This window comes from Gopherus evgoodei, chromosome 2 (assembly GCF_007399415.2).
Source record: "Gopherus evgoodei ecotype Sinaloan lineage chromosome 2, rGopEvg1_v1.p, whole genome shotgun sequence".
Taxonomy (NCBI): domain Eukaryota; kingdom Metazoa; phylum Chordata; order Testudines; family Testudinidae; genus Gopherus; species Gopherus evgoodei.
This window is the reverse complement of record NC_044323.1, coordinates 20602769-20629706: the sequence shown is the minus strand read 5'-3', so window position 1 is coordinate 20629706 and position 26938 is coordinate 20602769. Positions and strand designations below refer to the sequence as shown.

Genomic DNA, 26938 nt, shown 5'->3' with positions numbered 1-26938 from the left:
CAATCCTTGTTTGTTCCAGCTCAGGTGGTAGCTAGGAGATGTCTCATGACTGACCACCCCCTTATATAGCTTTGGTCCAAGGCAGGAATCCTTTGTCTCTCTGGGTTCCCACCCCTCTTTTTAAATGGAAAAGCACCAGGTTTAAGATGGATTATGGTATCAGGTGACATAGTCACATGTCACTGTAAGACCTCATTTTTCATTTCGCACAGGCTGATCTCCATGTCCACAAGAAGGCTTGCAGGTAAATAAACCATCTACAACCAATTGTTCTAGTTAATGGGAGCCATCAAGATTCCAAGCCACCATTAATGGCCCACACTTTGCATAATTACAGCAGAACCTCAGAGTAATACTTCATATTTCTAGTTTTAGATACAAGAATGATACATTCATACAAATAGGATGAACACACTCAGTAGAGTATAAGCTTTGTATATCTTACAAGAGACCTTTTGCATAAAGCATATTCCAGTTACATCATATTCACACTTATAAACATATTTACATAAAACATATGGAGTGCAATGTCACACCCATCATTTTGTATGTATAGCTGGGATTATTTTTTTCCAGTGTGTGTTACTTTGTACTTATCAGCATTGAATTGCATCAGCCATTTTTTTGCCTGATCACCCAGTTTTGTAATATACCTTTAACTCTTCATAATCTCCTTTGAACTTATCTATCTTGAAATTTTGCCACCTCACTGTTCAGTTCTTTTTCTAAATCATTTACAAATATGTTGAACAGCGTAGTTCCCAGTACAGATCCTTGGGGGACCCTGTTATTTACCTTTCCCTATTGTGAAAACTGACAATTAATTCATACCCTTTGGTTTCTTATCTTATAACCAGTTACTGATCCATGAGAGGACCTTCCCTCTTGTCCCATGACTGCCTACTTTGATTAAGCACCTTTAATAAGGGACCTTGTCAAAGGCTTTCTGAAAGTCCAAGTACACTATACTGGATCACCCTTGTCCAGATAGAATCATAGGAGATTAGGGTTTGAAGAGACCTCAGGATGTCATCTAGTCCAACCCCATGCTCAAAGCAAGACCAACCACAACTAAATCATCCCAACCAGGACTTTGTCAACCCAGGCCTTAAAAACCTCTAAGGATGGAGACACCATCACTTCCCTAGGTAACCCATTCCAGTGCTTCTCCACACTTCTAGTGAAATAGTTTTTCCTTATATCCAATCTAGACCTCCCCCACTGCAACTTGAGACCATTGCTCCTTGTTCTGTCATCTGCCACCACTGAGAACAGCCTAGCTCCATCCTCTTTGGAACCCCCCTTCGGGTATTTTAAGGCTGTTATCAAATCCTCCATCACTCTTCTCTTCTGCAGACTAAATAAGCCCAGTTCATAGATTCATAGATTCATAGACTCTAGGACTGGAAGGGACCTCGAGAGGTCATCGAGTCCAGTCCCCTGCCCTCATGGCAGGACCAAATACTGTCTAGACCATCCCTGATAGACATTTATCTAACCTACTCTTAAATATCTCCAGAGATGGAGATTCCACAACCGCCCTAGGCAATTTATTCCAGTGTTTAACTACCCTGACAGTTAGGAACTTTTTTCTAATGTCCAACCTAAATCTCCCTTGCTGCAGTTTAAGCCCAGTGCTTCTTGTTCTATCATTAGAGGCTAAGGTGAACAAGTTTTTTCCCTCCTCTTGATGACACCCTTTTAGATACCTGAAAACTGCTATCATGTCCCCTCTCAGTCTTCTCTTTTCCAAACTGAACAAACCCAATTCATTCAGCCTTCCTTCATAGGTCATGTTCTCCAGACCTTTAATCATTCTTATTGCTCTTCTCTGGACCCTCTCCAATTTCTTCACATCTTTCTTGAAATGCGGTGCCCAGAACTGGACACAATACTCCAGTTGAGGCCTAACCAGCGCAGAGTTGAGTGGAAGAATGACTTCTCGTGTCTTGTTTACAACACACCTGTTAATACATCCCAGAATCATGTTTGCTTTTTTTGCAACAGTATCACACTGTTGACTCATATTTAGCTTGTGGTCCACTATGACCCCTAGATCTCTTTCTGCCATACTCCTTTCTAGACAGTCTCTTCCCATTCTGTATGTGTGAAACTGATTGTTCCTTCCTAAGTGGAGCACTTTGCATTTATCTTTATTGAACTTCATCCGGTTTACCTCAGACCATTTCTGCAATTAGCCCAGATCATTTTGAATTTTGACCCTGTCCTCCAAAGCAGTTGCAATCCCTCCCAGTTTGGTATCGTCTGCAAACTTAATAAGCGTACTTTCTATGCCAACATCTAAGTCGTTGATGAAGATATTGAACAGAGCCAGTCCCAAAACAGACCCCTGTATAACCCCACCTGTTATCCCTTTCCAGCAGGATTGGGAGCCATTAATAATTACTCTCTGAGTACGGTTATCCAGCCAGTTATGCACCCACTTTATAGTAGCCCAATCTAAATTGTATTTGCCTAGTTTACTGATAAGGATATTATGCGAGACTGTATCAAATGCCTTACTAAAGTCTAGATATACCACGTCCGCCGCTTCTCCCTTATCCACAAGACTTGTTATTGTTGATTACTGATTACTCTCTCCCCTCGCTCCACCAATATGGTCACAAGGTGCCCGTTATCTACCGGGTAATGAGCTTTGGGATAGGGCGGAGGCTCGATCACTGGATGTCTTCGGGAGGGGTGACAAGTGCCCCGAAGGTAGCAATGGGGATAACGCAAACAATCAGTCGTGGGGTTAAAATTGAGGGTTTATTAAATGGGTCACAGGTGAGGATAAGGAACAACTCAATACTAGTTACAACTTGGGCTTACAATATAATACCAGAACAAATAATAAAAATACTGCAATTACAAACAGAAGCTGACCCTGGTACCTCTCTAGGTCCCAGTAGTTATTCAGGTCCTTCCAAGGGTTAGTAAGGGTGCTGTTGGTGCTATTATTAAGCATAAATGCAATTACTCGTCTAAATAAAAGCAAAATGCAATAAGACAACTAAAGCTTGCCGTGGGACTCCGGCTTACAACACGATCACAGATTCAGTTAGCTAACAAAAATAGCAAAATCAGTAGCTAGGCATACTCACACACACAAACCACAAAAGTTTCATTATCACCGGCAAACGGGTAGGCTCCTTAAAACACGCGGCCGAGGGAGTCCTCGAGTTGATCAGGCTCGGTTTCGGGAACAGCTTTCTGCGTCTCTCCCTGTCCACTGCTTACACGGTGGGCAATTTATAAGGGTAATGACGTGTCCAATTTTTTGGCCAGGTTTCTCCTAATTAGGAGATTTACAGGTGCCTCGTTACCACCCTCAGGGAGGGGGGGGGTTTCCTGGAAATGGCTGACCACAAAATTTGCCTAGCCCCAACGGAAACTTTCGGAAATGTTTCTCGCTTGAGTACGTGCAGGCTCGTTTCCTGAACATGGAGGCCAGGGCAAAAGCTGCTTAAAGCTGCAGCACTAACATAGGCACTAACAGTTATGGAGTTCCCTCAGCCTCTTCTCATATGTCATGTGCCCCAGCCCCTTATCATTTTTGTTGCCCTTTGCTGGTCTCTGTCCAATTTTCCACATCCTTTCTGTAGTAGGGGGCCAAAACTGGACGCAATGCTCCAGATGTGGCCTTACCAGTGCTGAATAGAGGGGAATAATCGCTTCCTTCGATCTGCTGGCAATGCTCCTACTAATGCAGTCCAATATGTTGTTAACCTTTTTGGCAACAAGGGCACACTGTTGACTCATATCCAGCTTCTCATCTACTGTAATCCCCTTGTCCTTTTCTGCAGAACTGCCACTTAGCCAGTCGGAGCCTGTAGCAGTGCATGGGATTCTTCCATCCTAAGTGCAGGACTCTGCACTTGTCCTTGTTGAACCTCATCAGATTTCTTTTATCTCAATCCTCCAATTTGTCTACATCACTCTGGACTCTATCCCTACCCTCCAGTGTATCTACCTCTCCCCCCAGCTTTGTGTCATCCGCAAACTTGCTGAGGGTGCAATCCATGCCATCATCCAGATCATTAATGAAGATGTTGAACAAAATTGTCCCCAGAACTGACCCCTAGGGCACTCCACTTGATACCGGCTGCCAACTAGACATCTAGCGATTGATCACCACTTGTTGAGCCTGATGATCTAGCCAGCTTTCTATCCAACTTCTAGTCCATTCATCCAATCCATACTTTGTTAACTTGCTGGCAAGAATACTGTGGGAGACGGTATCAAAAGCTTTGCTAAAGTCAAAATATATCACATCGACCACTTTCCCCATATCCACAGAGCCAGTTATCTCAGGCAATCAGGTTGGTCAGGCATGACTTGCCCTTGGTGAATCCATGTTGACTGTTCCTGGTCACCTTTCTCTCCTCCAGGTGCCTCAAAATGGATTCCTTGAGGACCTGCTCCATGATTTCTCCAGGGACTGAGGTGAGGCTGACCTGTCTGTAATTCCCTGGATTCTCCTTCTTCCCTTTTTAAAAGATGAGCACTGTATTTGCCTTTTTCCAATTGTGGAGCACTCACGGCAGGACTAAGTAATAACTTGACTTTTCCTGACAGGTGCTGTCTAACCTGTTCTTAAAAACTTCCAATGATGGAGATTTCACAGGCTCCCTAGGCAATTTGTTCCAGTGCTTAACTACCCTCACAGTTAGGAAGTTTTTCCTGATGTCCAACCTAAATCTCCCTTGCTGCAATTTAAGCCTTTTGCTTCTTGTCCTATTCTCAGAGGTTAAAGAAAACAGTTTTCCACCCTCCTCCTTGTAACAACCTTTTATGTACTTGAAAACTGTTATGTGCCTCCGCCCCCTTAGTCTTCTCTTCTCCAGACTAAACAAATCCAATTTTTTCAATCTTTCCTCATAGGTCACGTTTTCTAGACCATTAATAATTTTGGGTGTTCTCCTATGGACTTTTTCCAGTTTCTCCACATCTTCCCTGAAATGTGGCACCCAGAACTGGACACAATACTCCAGTTGAGGCCTAATCAGTATGGAATGGAGTGGAAGAGTTACATCTTGTGACTTGCTTACAATACTGCTTCTGATGCATCTCAGAATGATGTTTTTTTTTTGGTAACAGTGTTACACTGTTGTCTCATATTTAGCTTGTGATCCATAATAACCCTCAAATCCCTTTCCACAGTACTGCTTCTTAGGCAGTCATTTCCCATTTTGTATGTGTGTAATTGATTGTTCTTCTTCGAGGAGTGCCCCTGTGGTTGCTCCACTTTAGGTGTCCATGAACCCTGCGCTTGTAATCGGAGATTTGTGATAGCAGTGCCTAGTTAGTTCACACATGCGCTGTCACCGTCTCGTTCCATTTGAGGCGGTTACATAGCACTGCGTGACCAACCATCCCTCAATTCCTTCTCTACCGCCTTTGGCTTGAGCCAGAGCAATCAGCAGCGCCACAGTTACCTGCAGATATGATAGTTTGTAGTAGACTTAGTAATTAGGTAGTTTATCATTGTTACTCTTCTACTTACTTTATTTATCTAGGCAATCAAAACAATTCTTTTCCCTTCCTCTTACCCCTAGCAGGAGGAAGATAAGTTCAGGCTCCCGTAGAATTACTGCCCCCTTCTTATTTGGGACAGAAGCTTCCCGGCATACCAGGATTCAAATGCTGTCTGACTTGCAGACTGTGGATCCCTATCTCTGATAGACATGCACAGTGCATCTGCTGTCTTGTCAAGAGGCACATCCACCCAGAAGTGTCCATATTGCCATAATCTCACAGCCAAAACAAAGAAAGCGAGGGATCTCCAACCAAGGCTCCTTATGATGAAGAAATCCCTGAGACTGGTCTCAGACACTGAGGTGAGGACTCCTCCGAGCCAACGATCTCCATCAGCAGCCTCTGACAGAGGTCCTGCTTCAACAGCCCATATGAAAGAAACCTTGTCTAAAAAGGCTACAAAAAAGTGGGCTCAGACTTCACCGCAATGGAAATTGGCTATGAAAAAGCGATCCCTGATCGCCAAGTCTACCTCTGCACCAAGCACATCAGACTCCGAGACACTGGGAACTTCCAGTACCGTGAGCTCTCAGAGAGCAAAAGACTCGAAGCAGGCAAGCTCAAATGGAGGTTCACAGGGAAAAGTAAAACACTCTTCCTCGTTACCCACGGAGCCGAAAAGGTGCTCGGCACCGAGTGGTGCAGTGGCACCACCTGCGTTACCTACGCAGCATGGCACAAGACTTTCAGAATCAGTTGCTATTTCTCACTCTCCCGCACTGCTAGCAACGCCGACATTGGTACTGACGCTTATGGTACTGCACCAGTTCCTGAGGCATACAGATCTCCTGGTCGCCTCAACGCACCATCTCCACTCTTCGGTACTGATGGCACTCCATCCCGATCAGTATCAACCTGCCTGACCACTCAACCAAGGACAGCTGCCCTCTCTTTTGTGATGATGAAGACAGGGATGAAGGGGTGATATATACATCTCATTACTTGTCACCCAACCTGGACTATCCCACCAACCAGAGTGATCACTCATCCATGGAGGGACGTACTACTATGGGCACCCATGGGCTCCACTCCCAATGCCATTCTCACCAAACTGGCCCTACTGGGAACCGTAGGCACTATACAGGGCTCAACATCGCAGGCCCCCTAGCCCACCAAGATCAAGGGCACGTTGATCTCCATCATCATCTATCTCTGCAACCTCAGAAACACAAGAGGAGGAAACTGAGGAAATCTCAGATGAGGAAGCCTTCCCACTGGCTAATCCTGTCATCTTCGTCTCCAGACCAGATGTGTTGTTTTTTTATATTTATCCTTTGTAATTTGACCTAGTTTTCACTTTTTGTAGGACTCTCTTTTTTGAGTTTCAGATCATTGAAAATCTCCTCATTAAGCCAGGTGGTCCCTTACCATAATTCCTATCTTTCCTTTGCAGTGGGATAGTTTGCTTTTGTGCTCTGGATAATGTCTCTCTGAAGAAATGCCAACCTTCTTGAACTGTGTTTACCCTTAGACTTGCTTCTCATGGGAACTTACCTACCCACTCTCTGAGTTTGCTAAAGTCTGCCGCCTTGAACTCTGTTATCTTTACTGTGCAGTTTTCCCTCCCACCATTCCTTGGAAACATGAATTCTATCACATCATGATCACTCTTACCCACATGCTTGTTGACATCTTCAAAGAATTCTAATAAGTTGGTGAGGCATGATTTCCCTTTACAAAAGGGATGTTGACCCTTCCCCAAAATATCGTGTTTATTTGCATGTCTGATAATTTTGTTCTTTACTATATTTTCAAGCAGTTTGTCTGGTACTGAAGTTAGGCTTACTGTCCTGCATTTGCCAGGATCACCTGTGGAGCCTTTTTAAAAAGTAGACATTACGTTAGCTACCTTCCAGCCACCTGATACAGAGGCTGACTTAAGCAATAGATTGCCTACCACAGTTAATAGTTCTGCAGTTTCATATTTGAGTTCTTTCAGAACTTTTGGGTGAACACCATCTGGTTCTGATGACTTATTACTATTACATTTATCTATTTGTTCCAAAACCACCTCTATTGACACTATAATCTGAGATCGTTACTCAGATTTTCCACCTTAAAAGAATGGTTTGAGTTTGGGGGAATCTCCTGCACATTCTTTGCAGTGAAGACCAATACAAAGAATTAATTTAGCTTCTCTGCAATGACTTTGCCTTCTGTCAGTGCTCCTTTAGCCCCTTGATTGTCCATTGGCCCCACTGACTGTTTGGCAGGCTTCCTGGGGCTTCTGATGTACTTAATATTTGTGCTGTTAGTTTGTGTCCTTAGTTAGCTGTTCTTCAAATTATTTCCTGGCTTGACTTACTGTATTATATTTTTCATTTGACTTTCCAGAGTTTATTCTCCTTTCTATTTTTCCTCAGTATTTTCCTTCCAGTTTTTAAATGATTCCTTGGTAACCTTTAACCACCTCTTTTGCTCTGCTGTTTAGCCATGGTGACTTTTTTTTGGTCCTGTTACTGGTTTTTTGTTCTATTTATGGTATACATTTAGTGTGATCCTCTATTATGGTGTTGTAAAATAGTCTCCATGTGTTTGCAGGTATTTCTCCCTTGTGACTGCTCCTTTTAATTTCTGTTTAAGTAGCCGCCTCATTTTTATATAGTTCTCCCTTTTGAAGTTAAACATTACTGTGGTGGGTTTTTTGGTCATTCCCCTCCCTCACTCCCCAACAGGGATGTTAAATGTAGTTACATCATGGTAACTACTACTGAACGTTTTAGTTATAGTCACCTCTTGGATCAGATCCTGTGCTCCACTTAGAACTAAATCAAGAATTGCCTTTCCCCTTCTGGGTTCCAGGACAAGCTTCTCCAAGAAGCAATCATTTATGGAGTCTAGAAATTTTACTTCTGCGTCCCTTCTTGAAGTGACATGTTCTCAGTGAATATGAGAATAGTTGAAATCCCTCATTATTATTGTCTTTTCTGCCTTTGTAGCCTCTGTAATCTCCCTGAGCATTTCACAGTGACTGTCACCATCCTGGTCAGGTGGTCAATAATATATTCCTCCTGCTAAACTCTTATGGATCAAGCATGGAATTTCTATCTATAGAGATTCTATGGTCCAGTTTGATTTATTTAAGATTTTTACTATATTTGACTGTGCTTTTTTTCATATATAGTGGCACTCCCTGCCCTTCCCTCCCCCCCAACCTATTCTATCATTCCTGTATATTTTGTATCTTGGTATTACTATGTCCCATTAATTATCCTCATTCCACCAATTTTCTCAATGTCTGTTATATCAATATTCTCATTTAATGCCAGGCATACTAATTCATCCATCTTAGTATTTAAACTTTTAGCATTCTTATATAAGCACATGTACATTTTGACAAACTGTACTTTTTTTGAGTTTTACAAGGAAACTATTTCTATCTAAGTTTGTTTAGTTTCATCTAGTTTTACCTTGTATCAAAAGTCCAGTTCATAAAATGAAAGCACTTTGCTGAGTTTGGAGCCACACTGCAGTCTTCTTTAGATGACAATAGACACCAACAAATAGTTAATTAACTCTATAGTTTTGGAATGTTCCTCTATTCCTTGATAGCACAGCTTTCTAACAGCACAGAAGTAATCCTGTCTGCCATCTCTAGTTGGATAGGAGACTCCATCCCATCTTAGCAGACAATGACTGGACCTCAGTTTTACATATCTTTGTCACCTTGTGACACCTCTAGCAATTCAGTATACTTGGGCATGAAGTCATCAGCCCTTAGGAAACTCCAACCGCTGCTGAATGTAATAGTGCATCTGCTCATTAACAAAGGTGTCAGTGAGCGGATCACATCTGCCCTCCTATCTCTACACTGACTACCTGTAGAACACTGAGTCAAGTTCCAGGCTTCGGTATTTATCTTCAAGGTGCTTAGTGCTTGAGCCCACAATACCTAGATGTTCTCCTCTCTGAGATAAGGATTGTAATCAATAACTCCTCCTCAAGGGTAAAGCGCAGGGCCAAGGTAGCCCATTAGGTGACCTAGGCGGTCGCCTAGGGTGCTAACATTTGGGGGGCGGTGACCACGGTGGTCGGATCTTTGTCCGCCTCTGTTGGGGGCGGCATTTCAGGGGCGGGACCTTCCACCGCCTAGGGTGGCAAAAAGGCTGGTGGCACTCCTGGTAAAGCATATGTGAGCAAAAGACAGAGCCTTCTCTGGAGCCAGGAACAAACTCCCTACAAGGATTAAGAGTCATCATAAACCTCCTTACCTTTTATTCCAAGTGCAAGCTGCACTTTTTTTTACTTTGCTGTCATTAATATAATGAGATGATAATATGCCCATATCATTTATAAAAAAGCCCAAACAAAAATACCCCACAAAAACAAAATACTACACTGCACACAATTTTTCCCCAAGGAAAAGGATAAGAGAAAATGAGAGAGAGAACACAAAACTGCATGGGACAGATGTTAGTCATATTGCTTAATGTACACTGGAAGGCAATCAGATACGACAGGCATAGGATGGTATAAGAACCTGTATAGAACAGAATAGAACCAAGCTTTAAAAGACACCATTTTTTAACACATAGAAAAGTCTATCTTTTAGCTTTTCTACACATTAATTTCTTGTTGCAAAAAAATGAAAAGTTTAGAGAACAGAGGTTATAGCTGAGTGAGAGAATAGAGAAGTGATGGTGGCTGGGGTAAATTGAAATGAGAACAATTTTGTTTTGTTTAGTTCTTGTAGGCTGCAGCAAAATAGTTGCTGTTAATATTCATAGTGTATTTATGAAAATTCTACTCTCTGTTTGTGAGAGGAAGGCTATTCATGATCTAATGTACAATAAAAATGTCTGGCAAGCAACTCCTCCCTGTTCCAGTATGAAAGAAATTGATTTGGAGGCGTGGGAGCTTGCTTGACATTCTCTAGGCTTTGAAGCTGTGGAAGCATAGCATGGATTTTATTGATATGGCCATAATTTAGCTGCCTGTCTAATGACAAAAGGAGTTAGGTGCTTCGCTGTGTTTGTCTGACTCTAAATGTTTGTCTGGGAAACTGGGATTTGTTCCTGACACAATGGTATTCAGTATCATTGATCTGGAAGAAAATATAAAGTCATTGTTGCTTACGTTTACCGATGACCCAATAACTGGTATAGTAAACAATGAAAAGGACATGCCAGTTCAGGGTGGTCCGGATTTCTGGGTAAACTTGGATTATTCGAACAATATTCATTTTAATAGAGCCAAACGTTACAATTATGAACAAATAATGTTGGTCAGACTGGTAAGATAGGGGACTGTATTCTGGAAAGCTGTGACTCTGAGAAGGACCTAGAGGTCATGATGAGTAACTAATTGAACATGATGTCACAATGTTATGCAGTGTTTAAGAGGGCTAAAATGATCTATGGGTATATACGCAGGGGAATATTGATTCTGAAGTCAGTATTACCTAATATGGCATTTGTGAGACCGTTGTTGGATTAATGTGTCCAGTTCTGTTGGCCATACTTTAAAAAGGCTGTTGGGAATTTGGAAATAGAGCTCAGAAAAGAGCTGAAAGAGTGATTAGAGGCCTGTAAAAACCTGTCATATAATGAAAGATTTGAGGAGCTCAGTCTATTTTGTTTCACCAAGAGAAGGCCAAGAGATGTCTTGATTCCAGGCTAGAAGTATTACATAGGGAGATAATTTCTGATAGTAGAAGACTCTTTAATGTATCCGATAAAGGCATGACAAGATCCAGTGGGTGGAAGCTAAAGATATATAAATTCAGTAGTCTAGCAAGGGTACAAATGTTAAAAGCAAAGGTGTCATCATTCCAGTCTGACCCGGCACATCCCCTTGCAGGCAGGCATAGGGTTGTGTGCAAGCTCTTACTTGATTTTCCCTCACCTAGAGCATCAACAAGTCCAAACAGCCACTTAAATGCTGAAGAGCATGTCCTTGTCAAGGATCTAATTTATTAACAGAAAAGCCAACCCAGAACATAAACAAAACATTCACCTCAACATCCTAGCAGGGTGACTTGGTCAATCTTAATCGATGGCCCCCACCGGACTCCAGTGTTTGCCTCTCTTGGTTTTAATCTCTGTGCCTATGATTAGGCCTCTCTCCTCTACTGGAGTAACATCCTTCTCTGGATCTGGAGGTCTGGGAGGTCTGTCCACTGCAACTATTCTCCAGAGAGAGCAGTTGAGCCTTTCCAGGCTGGGTTTCTGGCCAATGTCTGGGAGATACCTGGCTGAGACCAGGACCTCTTGGATGCTTGCTGACTGCAACCTGTTGTCTAGGAGGCTTCCCTCTCCAGGAGTATCTCTGGTGGGTTCCCCAGAGAGCCCAGCTCAGGCTTTTCCTGGAAGCCTCCTGTCTCCCTTTGGAGTTCCCGACTGACTGAGCTTGGGTAACCTTTATTAGTTCCAGGTGCTCGTTTACTAATCATCTACCCAAGACAGTTAATTACCCCCAGGTGGGTCCTTCATGAGGCAGACTGGACCTAACTCCCCCTAGAGAATAGCAGCCCTGTGGCAGAGGGTAATTAATAATTGGAATAACTTATATAGGGGTATAGTGGGCTCTGCATCACTTGAAGTCTTTCAGTCAAGATTTGCTGTCTTTCTAAAAGATATGTTCTAGCTCGATCAGAAGTTATGCATTGATGGAGGAGCCACTTGGCGAAATGTTATGGCTTTTGTTATGCAAGAAGTCAGAGCCCATGATCATAGTGGTCTCTTCTGGCATTAAAATCTGTAAATCCGTTAATATTGTCAATTAGAGCTCCTTACATGAACATAAGAATGGCCATAAAGGGTCAGTGGTTCATCTAGCTCGGTATCCTGTTTTCTGATAGTAGCCATGCTAGATGTTTCAGAGGGAATGAACAGAACAGGGCAAAATGTCCACATGCTACTCTGGTAAGATATGCTATTCTGTATAATTTTTTTCCATATTTGTCATTTTTGCAGTATGAATTCTGATAAATACGTGCGAACCATTCCACACAAAATGATTTTATGTGTGTGCGTCATCTTATGTGAATAAGACAGTTTATGTTTATCCTGCATAATTGTGTCTGAGAAGTCTGACCAATTCTATTGTAAAATATGGAAATGCTTCATTGCTTCAGTTAAAATTAATTTTATTGCAGAATGCTGTTTCTTTTAATTTATTTTTGTAATGGCATGAGCAGTAGGAGGTTCTTGCAAAGTGCTGTTTGTATTCTGCATTCATAATTTATTGCATAAGTGCTTGTTTTCCTATAAATAACTGTATGTCAACATTACTTAATACTGCTGTATAATAATTTATAGTGGGGGATTCAGAGGTTCTCATAGTGGCTAAGAATGACAGTTAACAAAAATTATCTTAGCTAATGAATGAAAGAGAGAAAAACCAGTGCTTGGGATAAACTATTACAAACATATAGAGCAGGGGTTCTCAAAATTCATTGCACCGCGCCTCCCTTCTGACAACAAAAATTACTATATGACCCCAGAGGGGAGACCCGAAGCCTGAGCCTGCCCATGCCCCACTGCCCCAGGAGAGGGCAGGGTGGAGGGCCAAAGCCAAAGGCCCACTGCCCTAGGCAGGGGGGAGGGCCAAAGCCAAAGCCCAAGGGCTTCAGCTCCGAGTGAGGGGCCTGTAACCTGAGCTCAGGCGTGAAGTCCTTGGGCTTCGGCCCCGGGCAGTGGGGTTCGGGCTTAGACTTTGGCCTCGCAAGTCTAACACCAGCCCTGGTGACCCCATTAAAATGGGGTCCTGACCCACTTCGGGGTCCTGACCCACAGTTTGAGAACCACCGATATAGAGCAATTTTCCTCCTAGCTGTTGCTTTCAACTGGCCCCAGTATTAGAGAACTGTTTTGCTTCTTCTGCACGTGTCTGTTTTGTTCCTTTTGCAGTATTCACTGTTCAGGGGAGTCAAGCTGTGGATGTTTCTAAGATAACTGCAAACAATTATATACAGAAATATCTAACTTGTTGAAAAATTAAAAAAACAAACTAGCCAAACATTGAATGGATTTTACTTCTTAAAAGAAAAAGTCTGAAACTCTTGTTGGTAGGGTTGCCAACATTCTAATTCCAGAAAACTGAACACCCTTGCCCTGCCCCGCCCAAGGCCCCGCCCTTGCCTGAGGCCCCACCCTCACTCACTCCATCCCCCCTCCTTCCGTTGCTTGTTACCCCCACTCTCTCTAACCTGCTCATTTTCACTGCAAGGCCCAAACAGTCATATTTATTGTTTTGACAGATGTATTATGCTAAGTTCAGGTTTTATTTGTTACAGGATGCTAGAGCTGGCAGCAAAGCATTCAAAAAGGATAATTAAAAAAAATGAAATTTCACAAAGTTTTTCATGATTCTTTCCCTCCCCTCTTCCAATTTTTTGTAACCAGCTCCATGTTTCCTGTTCACTAAAGTTTCTGTAATTTTATGTGTGGAATTAGGACCAGACATTATCACAGCTGTAGTGGGTCCATTAAAGGCCCACTCCCGAAGCCACAATACAAATCCATAGAGCACAACCACAGAAATGCACACCTGTCCGGATACCTATATAAATAAATCTGTAGAAACTGACTCCCACACCTACATACAGATACACAAGTTTATTCATGTGTACACATCTAGCATGCACTAACACATATACTTCCACATTATTTATTACAATTGTTATTTAGTGCCTAGAGACACCAACTAAGGGTATGTCTACACTACAAAATTAGGTCGATTTTTTAGAAGTAGATTTTTAGAAATCAATTTTATACAGTCTATTATGTATGTCCCCACTAAGCGCATTAAGTTGGAGGAGTGTGTCCTCACTACCGTGGCTAGCATCAACTCATGGAGCAGTGCACTATGGGAAGCTATCCCACAGTTCCCGCAGTCTCCGCTGCCCATTGGAATTCTGAGTTAAGCTCACAATGCCTTATGGAGCAAAAACATTGTCATGGGTGGCTTTGGGTACATGTCATCAGTCTCCCCTCACTCTGTGAAAGCAACTGCAGAAAATCTTTTTGCACCTTTTTTCCTGGGTTACTCATGCAGACACCATAACACGGCAAGCATGGAGCCCACTCAGCTCACCGCTGCTGTTGCGAGCATTGTAAACACCTTGCACATTATACTGCAGTTTGTGCAGAACCTGGCTAAGAGACGGCAGCACGAGGATGATTGTGAGGACATGGACACAGACATTCCTGAAAGCATGGGATATAGCAATTAGGACATTGTGGTGGCAGTGGGGCTGGTTGATATAGTGGAATGCCGATTTTGTGCCCGGCAAACAAGCACAGACTGGTGGGACCGCATAGTGTTGCGGGTATGGGATGATTCCTAGTGGCTGCGAAACTTTTGCATGCATGTGACCACTTTCCTGGAACTCTGTGAGTTGCTTTCCCCCGTCTTGAAGTGCAGGAATACCAAGATGAGAGCTGCCTTGACAGTTGAGAAGCAAGTGGCGATAGCCCTATAGAAGCTTGCAACCCCTGACTGCTACCGGTCAGTCGGGAATCAGTTTGGAATGGGCAAATCTACTGTGGGGACTGCTGTGATTCAAGTAGCCAATGCAATCACTGACGTTCTGCTATCAAGGGTAGTGACTCTGGGAAATGTGCTGGTCATAGTGGCTGGGTGCCCGGAGCCTCCCCAGCATCTGGGTGAGGAGGATATGGAACTTGGGGAGGAGGGCAGGCAGTTGTACAATGGATGCAGCGGTGGTCTGTGTTCTTGACTACTTTCCTGCAGCTCCACCAGATGCCTGATATGTCCGTTTGCTCCTCCATTAGCCTCAGCATTGCATCCTGCCTCTTCTCATTGCGCTCATTTAATGCTTTTATGGACTCTACAACTGAATGCCTCCATGCATTCAGCTGTGCCCTATCAGTGGGGGAGGACTGTATGAACTCAGAAAACATGTCATTGCAAGTGCATTTTTTTCACCTTCTATTCTGCAATAACCTCAGGGATGGAGATGATAGGGGGAGCATAGAAACATTTGCACCTGCGGGGGAATAAAAAGGGAGAGTAAAATTTATGATGATACGTTTCTGAGAACAAAAGGGAGACTATGTCACAGTGAACCAAGCAATTCACAGCAGACCTCACATGTGCTTTAGGTACAAAGTTGCATTTGAGCGCCTGCTGGTATGGTGACACATCACACACAGCTTGGCAATAGAATTCGGTTTCCAGGCAAGCATGGTAAGCCAGAGGGTATGCGGGTTTGGCTTCTAACATCCTCCTAAACATGTGGGAATGTTTTCAAACTGCAGCGCCCTCCTTTCCCATAACAAGCAATGCCGGTTGTGTTTCACATTTAAAAGGAGGGGCTGCGGTTTTCAGGTGGATGTGCAGCACACACCTGCTCCAACCCCTCTGCGTGATTATTTGGGATGATCCCTTCACCTCTCCACCTGCCGCATGGCTATTCTCAGGGAAGATCCCTTTTAGCCAAGCGCAAACAGCCCACCATGAATGGGGGCCTTTTACTGTTCCCTTACAAAAATTCCCCTATTTCAACCAGGTGACCATGAATGATATCACTCTCCTGAGGCTAACACAGAAAGATATAGACTGAATGTTGCTTGAATGCAACCAAAACCCAGGACCATTCGCTGCCATGCTTTGTGCTGCAGTGATTCCAGACTACTTGCTAGTGGCTCGGCATGGTAAAGTATCCTACCGTGGAGGACGAAATAAGGCAGCCCTCCCCAGAAACTTTCTGCAAAGGTTTTCAGAGTACCTCCAGGAGAGCTTCATGGAGATGTCTCTGGAGGATTCCCGCTCCATCCCCAGACACATTAACAGACTTTTCCAGTAGCTGTACTGGCCGCAAATGCATCCCAAGTCTTCAAGGCAAATCAAACGTTAAACACTATTGCTTTAAAACTGTGTACTGTGGTTACAAATGTGCAATCACCAGAGGTGTCTTCTCTGCCTTCAGGGTCGGGGATCCCACCTTGGGAGGGTATTGACTCCAGGGTGATGAAAAGGTCCTGGCTGCTGGGGAGAACAGATTCACCATTTGCCTGCTGTGCATTCTCCTCCTCCTCCTCTTCCTCATCTACAAAATCCTCCTCCGTGTTCTGTGAGACTCTCCCCCGCCCCTTTGCAGGTGTCCACGGACAGTGGTGGGGTAGTGGTAGGGTCCCCCCCTAGAATGCCATGCAGCTGATCATAGAAGTGGCATGTATGGGGCTCTGACCCAGAGTGACCGTTTGCCTCCTTTGTTTTTAGGTAGGCTCCTTGACTTTCACACGGCACTTCTGTGTGTCCCTGTTGTAGCCTCTGTCCACCATGCCCTGTGAGATTTTGGCATATATATTAGCATTTCTTCTTTTTGATTGGAGTTCTGCCTGCACGGATTCTTCTCCCCATACAGCAATCAAATCCACTGTTTCCCATTCGCTCCATGCTGGAGCTTGTTTGTGATTCTGAGGAGTGTGAGGAGAAGAGGGCCGGACAGCAGTGGGAGGAGCGTGTGCCATACGACCCCTCAACTAAGCACTCGCGAGTGGTGCTAGTTCCTCCCCTGCTCTGACCCAGCCAAAGGGAGCTGCACCAGGGGGCGGGGCAGCCCGTAGACCCCCCCTGGCAGCCCCTAAGGCTAGAAGCCGGACATGCTGCCTGCTTCCACGGTACCGCCAGGGACCGGACATTCAATTGCCCTCTCAGTGGTGCTGACCGGAGCTGTCAGGATTCCTTTTTGACTGGGTGTTCCAGTCCAAAACCGGACACTGGTCACCCTACCTGTTGCAGCTTTCTGTGGGCCTGATTAATTGCACATTGAAGACAAAAAAGATTCCCCACTGACTTCAGTGGGTACTAGATGAGCCCCCCATGTTAGTAAATTGCCTTATAGAGACTCTGTACTTTTGGTATTTTCTCAGTTGAAATCACAGCTAAATCCTGTATTGCACATCAAGGCAAAGGAAATAAGGAGGTGTTCCCTGTATAGTTTGCAGATAAGGGTATTTATGTTCCTGTCATTTGTATTTAGTATTTCACAACTGCTACAGAGCACCTTGCTGAGGTCTTAATGGGACATTATAAATCAAATCAACTTCCAAAGATGAGTGAAAAGTAATTTAAGCTGGTGCCCTTGCCCCTGAGCCCATCTGCCAACTTTTGTGTTTAAACAATTGCATTTTCTATTTTTAAAGAATGGCTCTTCTTTCCTCTTGCTGTGTGCAAGATCCACACAAATAACAGGGAAAATCACAGGCTCATTAACAATACAGCAATAACAGTACAACAATGGCTATATACAAAGTGAAAAGAAAATTATTTTCCCCGCATAATTCGTTTGTTGTTGTCATAGATGTTGAAACAGTAAGTTTTAAAAAATAAAATACATTTTTTTAGTTGATATTGTCCCTTTCCATGTGTGTGCTGCTAAGAAAAATTGAAGACCAGTTTTTAGAAGGTATGGTTTAATCTGTATGCAGCTCAGGCTGTATTCTGCAAGAATAGATTAAACCCTTTGCGGTAGCAGTAAATTTTACTTGCCAACTTTAGGAGTAGTGGCTGTGTGCAAAATAAAATTGTAGTTTAACTTTATTTTGGTTTTGAAACTGTGATGCCCTCATGGCCAAGATGGAGTTCGCTAGGTGGGAGGGAGCTCTAGCCAAGAAAAGTCATGCTCAGGCACGCAACAGGGAAACTCCCTTCTATCCTAGGGTCACCTGTTCCAAACCACCCAAAGTAAACACCCACCCACCAGATTAGTACAACAAATATAGGAAAAGGAAATATTTATTTACAGAGGGATGAATGGAGAAAAACAAGAGAAGGAAATAGTTATGGGGAGCAGTAAAACAGAATTACACTCCCCTTGAGGGCCGATGGGATAGTGGTACCACAGTATAAAAGGATAGATGCTGAGCACTGTGTCTCTATACTCAGAATTCAGGAATCCTAGGTAAAGTTCCAATCTGGCAATGGGTCTGGAATGCTCCTGGTCGTTTTCAGCACCAATAAACTTTTCCCAACAAACCCCTTGGGTGCCCTCTTTTGCCACTAACCCACACAGAGCGATGAACTCCCCACTTAACTCATTACAACCTCCCTTCTTGTTCTCAGTGCAGTCATCAGCCCTGGTGCTCACAGCCCCATGACAGTGATACTGTGTCCAGGTCCGGTTTGTCCTTCTCAGATGATGCCTTCCTGGCTTGCTGTTCCTCTTTTCTCCCATCCTGGGCAGGGCTGGCTCCAGACCCCAGCGTGCCAAGCACGTGCTTGGGGCGGCATGCCGTGGGGGGCGCTCTGCCGGTTGCCGGGAGGGCGGCAGGCGGCTCCGGTGGACCTCCCGCAGGTGTGCCTGCGGAGGGTCTGCTGGTCCCATGGCTCCGGTGGAGCATCCGCAGGCACGCCTGTGGGAGGTCCACCGGAGCCGCGGGACCAGCGGACTCTCTGCAGGGACTCCTGCGGGAGGTCCACCAGAGCCGCGGGAGCAGCGAGTGGCAGAGCGCCCCCCGTGGTGTGCCACTGTGCTTAGGGCGGCGAAATGGCTAGAGCCGGCCCTGATCCTGGGACATCCCTGGTCGTCAGCTTTGTCTAGGGTGACCAGGTGTCCTGATTTTATAGGGACAGTCCTGATATTTGGGGCTTTTTCTAATATAGTTGCCAATTACCCCCCACCCCCGTCCGATTTTTCACACTTGCTCTCTGGTCACTCTAGCTTTGTCCCTGCCAGGCTTTGGGCTGCTTCTCTGTTGCTATGCTACATGCTTGCTGTGGGCCCTCTTGTCTGGAGCTACAGACACCCACAGACCCTGCCGTGTGCTCTATGTCTCTCTCACCACTCCCACCCCCCTTGGAACAACCAACACTACCTCTGTCTCAGGATGAGGTCTTAAAGAGTCCATGCTCTCTAAACATCAAGAGGTTTATACTTTGCTTTTGCACCGTGCAGATTTGTAGAGATTGAAGTATTGAGGTACAGAAAACCATCAGGCTTCACAATGCAAAAATAATCATGTATTTTTATGATGCCTAAATGTACAAAAGGATTCTGTGAAAAAGCAAAAAGCAAGACTATTTCTGAAACAACAAAGGTTTCTTTTTTTCCCTATTCTTTCACAGTGATTTCTAACTATTACTTATAAATGTTTCTGTCATTTTCAAATGTATTAAAACAGGGTTGTGGGGTATTTCAGAATATTGTCACATTCTAGCACTGTCAGTTTAAATGAGATGTGCCTTTATAGAAGAAAAGTAATAATGCTTGGCCATCTTCAGCATCCGTTGTCTTGTTCGAAATTATGGCACATCAAGGCCACAGCTGTTTCTGTGAGGGACAAGAAAAGTTGAAAGAGAACCCGAAATGTGCAGTGAACAAAAAACAACAAAGAAGTGAAGAATGAAAAAAATATATTAGGTGCTTGAAAAATCAGGCCCACTGATTCCACAAAAAAGTACAAGATCTATCATCTGAGAGATCATAGCGCAACAGGAAAGGTTTTCATTTTCAAGTTCAGGTTCCAGTTTTTTAGTTTTTATCTCCAGCTTCTGAAGTCAGTGTGTCAGAGACGGAGTACATATATTTTGAATGCCTTGTAACAATGCATCACAGTACCCCTGAGGTCAAAGGGATCTTGTCCCTTTATTCTAATTGGCACCCCCCACCTGGTAATCTAATGCTTTAGGGCAGAAATCAGTGCCCCCTCATGCCCTTTTTGTGTCTGTAGCACTGGGTTGCTGGACTCCTGTTTGCTCTCTTCTCTTCTCCCAGAATGTACAGCCAGCACTTATTCTTTCAGTATTAACAGTCAAATGTACACTGTTTTTGGGATTACACAATGCTCTGTATATTTGAGATTGGGAGAAGAACAGCAAAACTTGTAATTTGTTTATTTATATGTAGATGCAGTTATGAGGGGCTGATGTAGTCTAGTGAATTGGGCATGGAACTAGGAGTTGACACCTGGTGCTGTTCCTTTTTATGCCACTGACTTGTTTGATAACCTTGGGCAAATCACTTCAGCTCTCTGTGCCTGTTTCGCCTCCTACCCTTATTTTATCTTGTCTATTTAGACTGTTAGATGATTTGGACAGGAACAGTTGGGACAAGGAGAGTTTCTTACTCTGTATCTGTATAGTGACTAGCACTGTGGGTCCTTGATCTTGGCTGGAACCTCTAGGAACTACTGTAATACAAATAAGAATCTGGGATAGGAAAAAGAGAGAGAGGTTAAAAGTTGATATCTCTGTTAGTACATCTTTTGGCAGTGACCCAGTTCATATGTGTCGTCTCATACTGACAGACTCTGATGCTCTTAACCATGAAGTCCGCTTCTCTGTCTTTCAGAAAAGGCTATTTTAGCTAGTAAATCTCCCTCTTTTCCATTACTGTTTTTTCCCAAAGGCCCCCTCCTGAGCAGCCTTCATCAGCCAATGCTCCAGCATGCATCCCTTTCAGGAGTCTTAAGGCTTGTCTCAGACTCGCATTTTTTTGAAAGCTGATGGGACCAGAGCATTATAGATTATTTCCATTGAGTCCCTCAGTTCTCGGAACTATCTTTCAAAATGCAGCACCAAACTATAAATCTGGCTCCATAGGAAGCCGTGTGTTACAGCTTGGCTTTAGGAATTACTGAAACAGGGACTGGTGACTGTTTCTTGTTCAGAACAGGGGGACATGGTAGGTAGTGAATGTCACGCAGTCTGGAGTGTCTCACAACCATGAGTGCCTACCTCAAGGCAGACTGTCAGAAACAGGGCAGACACCCCAAATTGGTGGTATGTTCTATAATTAGCTTTCACCAACCCAGTAATAAATGTGAACTCCTGAATCAGTATAACAGTCTTACTATGGAATCACAGACATTCCCCTAAGGCTCTCCAGTCTATCTTGCCACCCAGGAAAGTTGGACTTAGTGATAAATGGTCACTTACAGGGTCAGCCCTAGACCAAATGGCGCCCCAGGTGAGGAGCGTCTTCGGTGCCCCTGTCCCCCATTTGTTAACCCTTTGAATACCCCATATTTTATTGCAGTTGTAGTCCATTTCATGACTTTGTGCACAATTTGCAAGCATGATATATCCCTGTCATGTAAGACAATAAATTTGCATGCTATGGTCTGTAAATCTGTATTAATTCATAGCATATGTAAGCAAATTAAAATGTTTCCTCTAAGTTTTAGAAACTTTTTAATTTTAAGAATAACAGAAATGTATTAACATCAAGAGATTGAGCTGTGCACCAGCATTGAGTGAGCCAGTATTAAATAGTGTTACAGTAGATGACAGCTTTAGAATGTTAATCCTAGTCCTGTAGTTCAAAAGATCGCTTTTCTCGCGTTTACCCTCGCAAACCGAAGCATAGTGCCAGAGAGATCCAAAGACTGGCCAATGGCATTTTCAAGCTATAAAATAGCCAGCAGTGTCATTCTCTCATTGGCCATCATCAACTGAAGATATGTTTTAATTAGCCTGACCTGCGAAAGACACCAAAGACAACACCTGTATGCAACTCTGTAATAAACTATCTAAAAGTTTATTAACTAGGAAAAAGGAATGAAAGTTATTTACAGGTTAAAGCAAGCACACATGTGCACACAAATAAGTTACCATTTAGGATTCCTAAAGGTGACAGAAATGTCTATTCTCTGTCAATTCAAAATGTCTTTCAGAGTGGACCCAGGGGTTACCCCTGGGGATTTCTGCCTTAGTTTATTGTCTCTGTCCCTGTGACAGTTCAAACAGTAAAGAGATGAAACATTTTTCTTGTGATCTTGTTTCTTCTTTTACATTTGGCCTTCCAATCCATGAGACAAACTCCCTGGCATGTAGCATTTCAATGGTGTGACAGGGCGATTCATCAATCCTTTGTATCTTGATATTCCTTAATGGCCTGTTTAATCTTGATAGGCCTCCTTAACAGGTGGAGGGAGGATTCCCCTGGGTTCACAGGTTCAAAGCAAACATTTTCAAAGTTATAAACCAAAACTAACATATTTCTTTATAGCCTGGAATAGAGATATTAAAAATGAATAAGGCCCTACCAAATTCATCGTCAATTTCACAATCATAGGATTTTAAAAATCATATATTTCAAATTTCACAGTGTAACAATGGGGGTCCCAACACAAAATAGGGTCATGGGGGGGTGTTGCAAGGCTGTTGTAGGGGGGATTGCAGTGTTGCCACCTTCACTTCTGCACTGTTGCTGGCAGTAGCACGGTCTTCAGAGCTGCCATGGTTGGGGCGCAGTTCTGTGGTCAAACCCTGCCCCCCAGCCAACCCAAGGCCCCTCTAACTTCCAAGTGCTGGCGTGCCGGGCCCAGAGCTGGGTAGGGGCACTGCTGGGGGTGCCATGGCTCCAGGGGTGGGGGCTTCTACTGTATGCTGGGCTCCAGCTGCTGGTCTTGGCGAGACTGGTGAGAGACTGGATGACTTCTTCCCCTGCAGGGTCGCTCCTGGTGCAGACCTACCTTCAGGATCCTCCCCCAGCTGCAGGAAGCTCTGCAGCTGCTGGCTGGGAGCCAGCTCTGAAGGCAACACCACTGCTAGCAGCAGTGCAGAAATAAGGGTGTCATGATATGGCATTGTCATCTTTACTTCTGCACTGCTGCTGGCTGTGGCCCTTCAGAACTGGGCAGCCAGACAGCCGCCGCCGCTCTACAGTCGCTCTGCTCAGAAGGCAGCGCAGAAGTAAAGGTGGCAATACTGTGACACCCCTACAATACCCTTGTGACCCCCCCATAACCCTCTTTTGGGTTGAGACCCCCAGTTTGAGAAACAATTGTCTCCCCCATGAAATCTGGTGTTTTGTGTTTTTATCCTATACTATACAGATTTCATGGGGGGTGAAAAGGAATGGACCAGATTTCAAGGTCTGTGACACGTTTTTCATGGCCGTGATTTTGATAGGGCCCTACAAATGAGATTAATGCATGCAGCAACTTACAAGCATTTCATAGAGTCTAAACACTACATGCATTCTTATAAGACTAATAACTATTCTGAACAAAACTAACACACAGGTGAGCTGCTTTGGTTTCCAGCTATGAGTTTGTCGGTTCTTAGCTAATGCTGACAGCCTTGGCCAGAGCTGCCACTTGGTTTATTAGCATCATAGTGAATTCCCCTTCAGGGCCTGGCTGAAAAGGTAAAAACAGCTGGGGCAGAGTGTTGAAATTTTACCGAAGAGCTCAACAGAGGAAGTCAGGAGACTGGGAATCTTCATATAGGAGAAAAAGAGAAACAGGTATTTTCTGTAAATATGATTAAAGCTGCTTTATGGAGAATCAGAATCATGGGGTATATGTGCACATCTATGGATCTCTCTAACTCTCTATACTTTGTGCTTCTAGTCCTGGCTAAGGAAAAACTCTAACTTGTACCACATTCAGTTTGGTTCCTGAGTAAGACGAGCTGCTGAGAGCACATCACACCTGTGCTGTATACAGGGCCAGTTCTACTGTTTTTGCCGCCCCAAGCAGCGTGCCGAATTGCTGCTGCGGACGGTGGGGGCAGTCCATATCCATTAGGGCGGCACGCGCATTTCTGTGGCAGCGGCAATTCGACGGCAGCTTCTGTCTTCAGCTAGAAGACAGAAGCTGCGTTGCTGTGGACAGCTGAACATAGAAGCTGCCACCGAATTGCCGCCGCTGAAGAAAGGTGCGTGCCGCCCTAACTGCACACGGACTGCCTCCGCTGTCCGTGGTGGAAATTTGGCGCGCTGCTTGGGGGCAAAAACGGACTGCCGCCCCTTGCAGATTGCCGCCCCAAGCACCTGCTTGGGATGCTGGTGCCTGGAGCCGGCCCTGGCTGTGTATCTTCCTCTTGTTCCCCATTCATTTCCAGGTCCAATTCAATATCCTGGTTCTTCTATTCAAAGCCCTGAGTGACTGGGTATCCTCAGAGACTGGCTCACCATATGTAGCCCACCAAGAAAGCTGCACTTATTTGGAGACACAGAAACTACAAGTGTCCAGGTTGTAAACTGGAGTAGCTAGAGATAGGGAATTCTTGAATTCAAGTTTGAGCATTAATTTAAATTAAGGTGTGACTTTAAACTGATTTAGTTAAACCAGTGCAAAAGGCATGGTAGACACTCTTATTTCTTTTAAACCTGACTCATTTCAGTTTAGCATAAATTACAACTAGGAATTAGAAAGTCTACAACTTGCATGCAGACAAGACCTGGTAGAGAACCCAGAATCAGCTGCAGACCATGAAGGTACGTCTACACTGCAGCTGAGAATGAGCCTTCCAGCCTGGGTGGACAGAGATATGCCGGTGGGGCTGGAGCTAGCATGCCAAAAATAGCAGTGTGGCTGTTCAAGGGGGGAGGGATAGCTCAGTGGTTTGAGTATTGGCCTGTTAAACTCTAGGTTGTGAGTTCAATCCTTGAGAGGGCCACTTAGGGATCTGGGGCAAAATCAATACTTGGTCCTGCTAGTGAAGGCAGGGGGCTGGACTTGATGACATTTCATGTCCCTTCCAGTTCTATGAGATAGGTCTGTCTGTCTATCTATCTATAGCTTGGGGGCAGCTCAGGCTCTCATGGTCATCCAACCCTCTGTGTCTGAGCCCAGGTGCTTAGCCTGAGTCTCTACTGATGCCTTAACTTCTACACTGCTATTTTTAGTATGCTAGTTCAAGTCCTTACTAGCAGGGCCGGCTCCAGGCACCAGCTGAGCAAGCTTGTGCTTGGGGTGGCAGATTCTATGGGGTGGAATTCCGTCCAATCCTAGGGCAGCACGACCGCTTTTTTTTTTTTTTTTTTTTTTTGCTTGGGGCAGCAAAAAAGCCAGAGCTGGCCCTGTCTACTAGTGCAAGTCTGTCTACCCGGGCTAGGAGATTCACTCCCAGCTGTGGGGTAGACACATCATCAGTTTTTATAACTAACAGGCCAGTTTTGCAATGAGAAAAAACGTAACTGAAAAAACAGAGCAAAGAGAGAGCGAGAGAGGACCAAAAAATAAATTGAGCCCAACTAGCTAAACCGTTGGATGGCAAGAACAGTGTAGAATAAGATGTTTACACACGTCTCTGAAAACTGTATTTTGTATCTAGACAGTACGTTGGCTGGAACCTCTTTAAGTGCCTGAGAGTGGTGGTGTTGGGATTGTTTTTCAAAGCTGTGTTTAGGAAATGATCACAGACAGAAGATACTGATGTTGAAATAAATTATCTGAGATAGGGACCTGTATAAGGAGTGATGGCCACTGCAGATACACCCATCTCACTAATGGCTTAATAGCTCAAACGTACTAAAGTGAGCACCTCAGTCACACCTGGCATTTAAGTGGGTTTGTTTTGTGTTACAGAACAGTTAGACAATCACCTTGGCTCTCACCAACGGTGCAGCTACAGTCGGACTGTTAGTACGTGTCGTTGAGTGTGGCTTTTTAAAGCTCAGAGTAGATTTTCATTACTCTTTGCTAAAAACTCCTGTGTCATGTTTACACTAGCACTTACACTGTTGGTTGCAATGGTGGAGCTGCACCATTGCTGGAAAAGAGATACTAATTTTCCTAATTAGGGCCCAGCAGACACACCCACTCCAAGCTGAGAGAGTGATACATGCTGCCTGTGGGGGAATTAAATATTAAATTGACTGTTCAGGCACCTAGTCTGAAAAAAACTCTTTAATGTGCTTGGGGAAGAGTCAGACACATATCAAGACACTGCTTCAGATTGCTAGCAGTAGTAGACTCAAAGAAACTGCTGGCTAGATGAAAGCCTAAACAGAGCTGTTTTGCTGGTGTTGTGAATGTGTTGTTACATTTGTGAATGACAGACTGTGCTTTCTTTCTGTTGCTTTCTCCCTGTTCAGATTACATGTACTTGTCAATAAATTAGATTGGAATAGTTTCCTGTATCTATGTCTGCAATCTTTTTATTTCTTTGTCCCTGCAGGAAAGAAAATTCTCATTTAAACCAAATCTTTCCTGTTCAGTTGGAATCAGGGACAATAATAAGTTGCACCAAAACAGAACTATTAGTTCCAGCTAGCAGTTAACCTGTTTTAATCAAAGGAGGCTTTTATCAGATAACTCGTAATGGCTTTGCGTTCATTTACGTGTTTGAAGAAATGTAGAAAAAGAGGAATGCAAAATACTGTCTGCTTAGGTGTGAGGCCTGAAACAAAGAGAATGCTAGACTGGCAGTTTTGCATATATTTTTGATGCTCACTTGACTGGCTAACATCCCCCCAAAAGTCTCATGTGATGTTTTTAAATAGTTGGCAGATGTTGAATGATCTCAGCAATTGTCTTTGCTTCTGTTCCACAGTAAATTATGTGATTGTCTGTTCATGATCTCTATAATAAAGGAAATTGGCCGTCTTTTTCTGTTATGCCAAAAATGCATTAAGAGAGTATTAAGGTTGCACATTTAGGCTGAGATTTTCACAGGGACCTATGAGAGTTGAGCTGAGTGCTTAACTCCTGTAAATCCCTTTGAAAATCCCCACCGTAAGTGCTCAAAAGTGAGGAAA

At 44.0% G+C, this 26938-nt stretch overlaps 1 protein-coding gene and 1 long non-coding RNA gene across 3 annotated transcripts in view; both read left to right on the top strand.

Annotated features, from left to right (window-relative positions):
• Positions 1-26938, top strand: part of PTPRN2 (protein tyrosine phosphatase receptor type N2) — a 1065122-nt gene that overhangs the window by 25075 nt on the left and 1013109 nt on the right. The gene's annotated exons all lie outside the window — the stretch shown is intronic.
• Positions 7268-25128, top strand: LOC115645446. The gene is made up of 3 exons (XR_003998744.1): positions 7268-7349; positions 22848-22853; positions 25112-25128. It is a non-coding gene; the product is annotated as an uncharacterized LOC115645446 (long non-coding RNA).